This window comes from Bison bison, unplaced genomic scaffold (genome assembly GCF_000754665.1).
Source record: "Bison bison bison isolate TAMUID 2011002044 unplaced genomic scaffold, Bison_UMD1.0 scf7180017864516, whole genome shotgun sequence".
Taxonomy (NCBI): domain Eukaryota; kingdom Metazoa; phylum Chordata; class Mammalia; order Artiodactyla; family Bovidae; genus Bison; species Bison bison.
Window position 1 is genome coordinate 7,291,825 of NW_011495069.1, and position 8,091 is coordinate 7,299,915.

The following is an 8,091-nucleotide window of genomic DNA, read 5'->3' on the forward strand; positions in this document are numbered from 1 at the left end:
GCTTATAGTTTCCTTTGTTGTGCACAAGCTTTTAAGTTTAATTAGGTCCCATTTGTTTATTTTTGCTTTTATTTCCAATATTCTGGGAGGTGGGTCATAGAGGATCCTGCTGTGATGTATGTCAGAGAGTGTTTTGCCTATGTTCTCCTCTAGGAGTTTTATAGTTTCTGGTCTTACGTTTAGATCTTTAATCCATTTTGAGTTTATTTTTGTGTATGGTGTTAGAAAGTGCTCTGGTTTCATTCTTTTACAAGTGGTTGACCAGTTTTCCCAGCACCACTTGTTAAAGAGATTGTCTTTAATCCATTGTATATTCTTGCCTCCTTTGTCAAAGATAAGGTGTCCATATGTGCGTGGATTAATCTCCAGGCTTTCTATTTTGTTCCATTGATCTATATTTCTGTCTTTGTGCCAGTACCATACTGTCTTGATGACTGTGGCTTTGTAGTAGAGCCTGAAGTCAGGCAGGTTGATTCCTCCAGTTCCATTCTTCTTTCTCAAGATAGCTTTGGCTATTCGAGGTTTTTTGTATTTCCACACAAATTGTGAAATTATTTGTTCTAGCTCTGTGAAGAATACCGTTGGTAGCTTGATAGGGATTGCATTGAATCTATAAATTGCTTTGGGTAGTATACTCATTTTCACTGTATTGAATCTTCCAATTCATGAACATGGTATATTTCTCCATCTATTAGTGTCCTCTTTGATTTCTTTCACCAGTGTTTTATAGTTTTCTATATATAGGTCTTTAGTTGTGCTAATCTTTGGAACTCTGCATTCAGTTGAGTATATCTTTCCTTTTCATTGCCTTTAGCTTCTCTTCTTTTCTCAGCTATTTGTAAGGCCTCCTCAGACAAGTATCTTGCCTCTTTGCATTTCTTTTTCTTGGGGATGGTCTTGATCACTGCCTCCTGTATAATGTCACGAACCATTTAGGTATGACCTAAATCAAATACCTTATGATTATACAGTGGAGGTGATAAATAGATTCAAGGGATTAGATCTGGTAGACAGTGCCTGAAGAACTATGGATGGAGGTGCATAACATTGTACGGGAGGCAGTGACCAAAACCATCCCCAAGAAAAAGAAACACAAGAAGGCAAAGTGGTTGTCTGAACAGGCCTTACAAATAGCTGAGAAACAAAGAGAAGTGAATGGCAAAGGAGAAAGGGAAAGATATACCCAACTGAATGCAGAGTTCCAGAGAACAGCAAGGAGAGATAAGAAAGCCTTCTTAAGTGAACATTGCAAAGAAATAGAGGAAAGCAATAGAGTGGGAAAGACTAGAGATCTTCAAGAAAATTGGAGATACCAAGGGAACGTTTCATGCAAAGATGGGCTCGATAAAGGACAGAAACAACAAGGACCTAACAGAAGCAGACGAAATTATGAAGAGGTGGCAAGAATGCCCAGAAGAACTATACAAAAAAGGTCTTAATGACCCAGATAACCACAATGGTGTGGTCATTCACCTAGAACCAGATATCCTGGAGTGTAAAGTCAAGTGGACCTTAGGAAACATTAGAACAAAGTTAGTGGAGCTATTTAAAATCCTCAAAGATGATGCTGTTGAAGTGCTGCACTCAACTTGCCAGCAAATTTGGAAAACAGCAGTGGCCACAGGACTGGAAAAGGTCAGTTTTCATTCCAACCCCAAAGAAAAGCAATGCTAAAGAAAGTTGCTAAGACACTACCATACAATTGCTCCCGTCTCCTATACTAGCAAGGTGATGCTCCAAATCCTTCAAGTTAAGCTTCAATAGCATGTGAACTGAGAACTTCCAGATGTGCAAGCTGGATTTAGAAAAGGCAGAGGAACCAGAGATCAAAGTACCAGCATCTGTTGGATCATAGAAAAAGCAAGGGAATTCCAGAGAAACATCTACTTTTGCTTTGTTGACTACTCAAATGCCTTTGATTGTTGGATCACAACAAACTGTGGAAAATTCTTAGAGAAATGGGAATACCAGACCACCCTGCCTGCCTCCTGAGAAACCTGTATGCAGGTCAAGAAGCAACAGTTCAAACCAGACATGGAACAACAGACTGGTTCAAAACTGGGAAAGGAGTACGTCAAGGCTGCATATTGTCACCTTGCTTATTTAACTTCTATGCAGAGTACATCATGTGAAATCCTGAGCTGGATGAATTGCAAGCTGGAATCAAGACTGCAGAGGAAATATCAATAACTTCAGATATGCAGATGGTACCACTCTAATGGCAGAAAGTGAAGAAGAATTAAAAAGCCTCTTGATGAGGGTGAAAGAGGAGAGTGAAAAAGCTGGCTCAAAACTCAACATTTAAAAAACGAACGTCATGGCATCTGGTCCAATCACTTTATGGCTAATAGACGGGAAAAAATGGAAACTGACAGATTTTTTTTCTTTGGCTCCCAAATCACTGTGGACGGTGACTGTCACCATGAAATTAAAGGGTGCTTGCTCCTTGGAAGGAAAGCTGTGAGCAACCTAGACAGCGTATTAAAAAGCAGAGACGTCACTTTGCTGACAAAGGTCCATCTAGCCAAAGCTATGGTTTTTCCAATAGTCATGTACGCATGTGAGAGTTGAACTGTAAAGAAGGCTGAGTGCTTAAGAATTGATACTTTCAAATTGTGGTCTGGAGAAGACTCTTGAGAATCCGATGAACAGCAAGGAGATCCAACAAGTCAATCCTAAAGGAAATCAACCCGGAATATTAATTGGAAGGACTGATGCTGAAGCTGAAGCTTCAGTACTTTGGCCACCTGATGTGAAAAGCCAACTCACTGGAAAAGACCCTGATACCAGCAGGTATTGAGGGCAAGAGGATAGGGGGTGACAGAGAATGAGGTGGTTGAATGGCATCGCTGGCTTAATGGACATGAGTTTGGGCAAACTCTGGGAGATAGTGAAGGACAGAGAAACCTGGCATGCTGCAGTCCATGGTGTCACAAAGACTTGGACGTGACTTAGCGACTGAACAGCAAGTCTGATTGGTCAAGCTATGTCTTGTGCTCATTCGTGGGCCAATAACAGCACCAGAACAGTGCCAAGAGCTGCTAGTATTAGCCTTCACTGGCTCCACCCCCAGAGCTGAAACTGGAGCAAACATTCCCAGAATAGGGGGGGCTGGCCAGAGGAGGACTCTGTTGGGAAGGTATAAGGAGGGGTATGGAAGCAACTTTAAAGAACCGGTGACCCTTGTTAGCTGGAGGACAGGGGGAGCCCTGGGTTACACAATACTGTGTGCTCATCCAGTGTCCAGTGGTGTTGGATCCAGAGGAAGAAGAGGTTTATTTGGATTGAGGGTGGAGGTATGTTTTTGGAGGATCCCTGGAGGCTTTGCCTCTGAATTCTGAAATATGAGAAAGATTTCCTCAGCCGGGAATGTCTGGAAAGAGAGTCGGAGGGTATAGCATGAGCAAAGATCTGTCGATTTCGGGGAAGTTGGGACCCTGGGCAGAGTAGCCTGGGGGGAGGGAGGTGGAATGTGAGATGGGGCCTTCAGGGCACAGGGCTCCTCTCCACCCCCATCTCACCTCTGGGCTGAGAGGACCAGAATAACAGATAACATTACCAAGTGCTTGCTGTGCATGTGTGCTTTCTGGGCAATTAATCCTCACCACAGCTCTACGGAGAAGTACTGCTGCTGTCCCATTTTACAGCTGGGGAAAGTGAGACACAGATTAAGTAATTTGCCTAAGTAATTTGCCTGTGCTTTCAACATGCCCTTTCCTTCCTTGCTTGTCCCCATCCCAGTAGGGGGTGAGCAGCACGGGGCAGGGAGAGAGAAGTTCCACCAGGCCTGGGCGTCGTTTTGTGAGTCACTGCAGCTGGTGGTTGCCGCAGCAGGGGCACCTGCATCTGGCAGACAAAGGCTCAGGAAGGTTTTGTCTCCAGTGGGCAGGGAGCCGGGCCCCCTCCTGCAGCATGGGAGACAGGGAGAAGGTGGGAGAGCCGGCGTGGAAGGAGCTCCAGGGCCAGGAGATCTTCCTTCCTAGTACTTGAGTTCTTTGAGTCTCCGTTCTCTCCTTTGAAATAATAATAATTCTCATTATTCCAAATATCATGCTATTAGGAGGAGGCAAATGGAACTCGGTAAAGAATACAAAGCTGCTTTTTACCATGTCATTCAAAGGTTATTTGTTTTTCTTGCTAAAGCAGAAATCCTGGGTTGGAAATGTTAGCAGAGATTGCCTTTGCAGCTTCATTCTTTGTTCTGCTATTCTTTTTTTTTTTTAATCTTCTGTACAATGAACATATTTTACTTTTTAATGGACTCTCCCCCACAAAGAAGAACATTAAAATTCATTATTAAAGTTCTTCCACAGGATATATCTACATAAACCTGTGCAGATGTGTGTAGAATGGCTTCGGAAGGCAACCCAGGAAAATGACTGTGTGCAGCCTGGGGGAGGGGAAATGACAGCCTGGGGTGGGGGTGGGGGACTGCCCTTGAGCTGTAGGCTCTCTGGGACTGCTTGAATTATTATTTATTTATTTTAGCATTTGCTTGCATCACCTCTCAAAAACTTTTCTTTTTTTTTTCCCGGTCAAGAGGAAGAATCACACCCAATTCCCAAATCCTCACTGGGTCCCCTGGTGACCATACTTGGGATCCATCTCTGAGCTCCCCCTCCCCTTCTCTGTTCTGGCTTTTTAAGAGATGCCTTAGGGAGGGACTCCGGTGGGACTGGAAGACTGACTTGCCTTGTCTCCCAGCCAAGCGGCTGATTGCAATGAAGTGGGTGCCAGACATCTTGGAGGTGGGGCAGGGGCTGGGGAGTTCTTCCCCCACTCAGCGTGGACCTACTCACTGCATCCTCCACACCAAGGCCACATTTCTTTTCTTTTTAATTAATAAAATTAATTAATCTTTAACTGCGACGAGTCTTTATTGCTGTGCATGCTCAGGCTTTCTCTAGCTGCAGAGAGCGCGGGCTACTATTCATGGTGGTACGAGGGCTTCTTATTGTGGAGGCTTCTCGTTGTGGAGCACGGCTCTAGACCCTCGGGTTTCAGTAGTTGCAGCCCAATGGGCTTAGTTGCCCCACTGCATATGGGATCTTCCCAGATCAGGAGTTGAACCCGTGTGCCCTTCATTAGCAGGTGGATTCTTAACCACTGGACCACCAGGGGAATCCTGGCCACGTTTCTTAGGGCAGTATAAGGCCCTCCCTGCCCGGCCTTTCCTCTGTCCAGTTTCACCCTCTCCACCCTCTCATCTCAGACTGATGGCCAGGCGCCAAAAGAGCCTATCTTCTCTCACCCCAGGTCCACGCACAAGCTGTTCCCTCCACCTGAACAGTCCTTCTGCCCCGCTGCACAGCTAATACCAACTGATTATGCAAACCTCGTCTTACGTGGACCCTCCTCCCGGAAGCTCTCCTTGATCCATCCTGTTAAGGGCCCTCCTCTGGACCACCCTGGGATCCCCTAGTGCAGAATTCTAGCTGCGCCACTTTTGGCCTGGCTGTGTAACTCTGGGCTAATGACCTAACCTGTCTGTGCCTCAGTTTCCTCATGTGTAAAAGAGCACTTAGCTCAGACTTGTTGTAAAGATGATATGACTCAATGCAGATAAAATGTTCAAAATTGTGCCTGGTACATAGTAAACTCTGGATGACTCTCGTTCTTATCACATGATATTTGGAATGGCCTGTTTATCTGTCTCCCCCGCTAGACTGTTAAGAGCTTCCTGAACCCTGTGGCTGGGTCATGTCCTGATGCTCACTCAGGGTCTGGTACATATTAAGACAATCTTGAAAAATTCCTGTTAAATAAGTGAAATAATCTGTTCAGATTAATAAACATTTCTTGGGCACTTGCAAAGCATGTACAATATGTAACACTCCTTATTAGACACTGGACTACTAGGTATCTTCTAAGCAATATTTCATTTAATCCTTATTACAAGGGTTTGAGTTAGGTACTTGCAGCATTCCCATTTCACAGATGGGTAAACTTTCAGTTTTTCATCATAGCGCATCACCTCCTGACATATTATACATTTATTTGTCTGTGAGAGAGCCTGCCTCCCCTGGCTGTTCTGTAAGCGTAGGGACTATTTTGTGTTACACTTTGCAGTGTTCACAGGGCCTAGGACAATGTCTTGCACAGAGCAAGTGGTCCTTTTTTATCTGTGTTAAACACCATTGCCTCTTGAGAAAACTCTGATGACTGTCTTCCACCCCAGACTAAGTTAGATGCCCTCATCTGTGCTTTCATAGCACCTGGAAATTATGTGCACTTCCCCTAACCCAGCAGTTATCAGGCTTTGCTGATATTTCTTCTTAAATCTGTGGTTTTCTTGGCCAATTGGCAGAATCTGGGAGGGCAGGACCTGTGGTTAATAATAATAATAAACAATGAACATTTGTTGAGTATTTAGCGTGGGACAGCTCTTTCCATGAGGTAATCGATCCCTGTCAGTAGTATATGTCCTCCTCAGTAGGAGCCTATGAGGTAGCATGTTGTCTCCATTTTACAGAGGAGGAAAACTGAGGCTCCTGGAGGTCGAGAGACTTGCTGCAGGTAAAGTGAGTAGCAAGTCATGTGCTAGCAGTGCCGGGCCCAGGCAACTGAATTTAGCATTGGGATCCTTAACCACTATACCTATTGCCTCTTTAGAAAAGACAACAGCTATTTATGCCACGAACTGAGTGGGGAGCACTTGAGAAATGTCTTCTGAATGCCTCTGACAAGCAGGAAACGAAAAGGTGTTCCCTGTTCCGGTTCTGCTGATTTCTGGTCCACCGGAGACAATAGGGGGCGGGGTGCCGAACCAGTCTGCGCAAAGGGAGGGACCACGTGGGGCTTTTTGGAAAGGGCGAAAGAGTGCCTCTTCCTTCTCACTCCCCAGCGCAGGTCCCAGAGGCTCAGAATCCCTGGAAAGACCAGTGCTTAAGCCGGTACCGCTGTTGTTTCCTGGCTGGCCCAGCCCCTGTGGCCAGACTTGGGGGTGGCCCCAGAGATGATGATCTGGGAGGCTGGAATGTCTTCCTGGCTATTAGGAAAAGGGAAACCAACCAACACATTAAAAAGTCCTTCAAAAGAGAAATATCATAGAAAGAGTTCCATTGGTTCAGCCATTCCAAGAGAGAGGAAAAAAAACCCCTGGATTGCAGTTAGGGATCTACCGTTTCCTGCCTCCGGGCCCCTATGATGTTTATTTTAATTTAAAGTAATTTCAAACCAACAGAAAAGTTGCAAGAATAATATGAAAGCTCATATTATTGATAAGCTTATTTATATGAGATATACAAATATATGTTACTTATATATGAGAAATATGTAAATCTTTGTCACCTAGATTCCACAAACTTTTTACATTATGCCACTTTTATTTTCTCTCTTCATAGATAGATAGATGATAGATATTAGATATAGGTCGATAAATAGATGGATATTAGATATAGATAGATGATAGAAGTTAGATAGAGATATGGATATACATCTAATTCTAGGGTATATACTATGGTTTCTGAACGATTTGAGAGTAGACTGCAGACATCACACTCCGTATCCCTTAATACTTTAGTACATATTTCCAAAAAATAAGGATATTCTCTTCCACAACCACAGTACGACCGTGAAATTCAGGAAACTTGGCATTGAGGTGATTCTGTAATTACTGTGCATACCGCCATCCTGTCAGATGACGCAGTGACTCTTTATGGTATTCTCTTCTCTAGTACGAGCTCCGGGGCGAGGTTATGTGCTGCGTTTGGCTACTGCATCGTTTTACTCCCCTCTAACCTGGAAAAGCCCCCTGCCTTTCTTTGCATTTGTGACATTGAAATCTTGAAGAAGACAGAGCGTTTTACAGAATGTTGCTCGTTCGGGGTGTGTCCGATGTCTCCTCATGATTAGATTTGGGTCATACACTCTCGGCTGGAATCTTACAGAAGTGATGCTGTGCGCTTCTTCAGACATCACTTCAAGAACCCCCCAATGTCTGTCTGCTTGGAGAGGGTGCTCTTTTTATTTTTCCTAACTTGTTATTTTATACTGGAGTATAGCTGATTAACCGGAGAGGGCAATGGCACCCCACTCCAGTACTCCTGCCTGGAAAATCCCATGGGCGGAGGAGCCTGGTGGGCTGCCGTC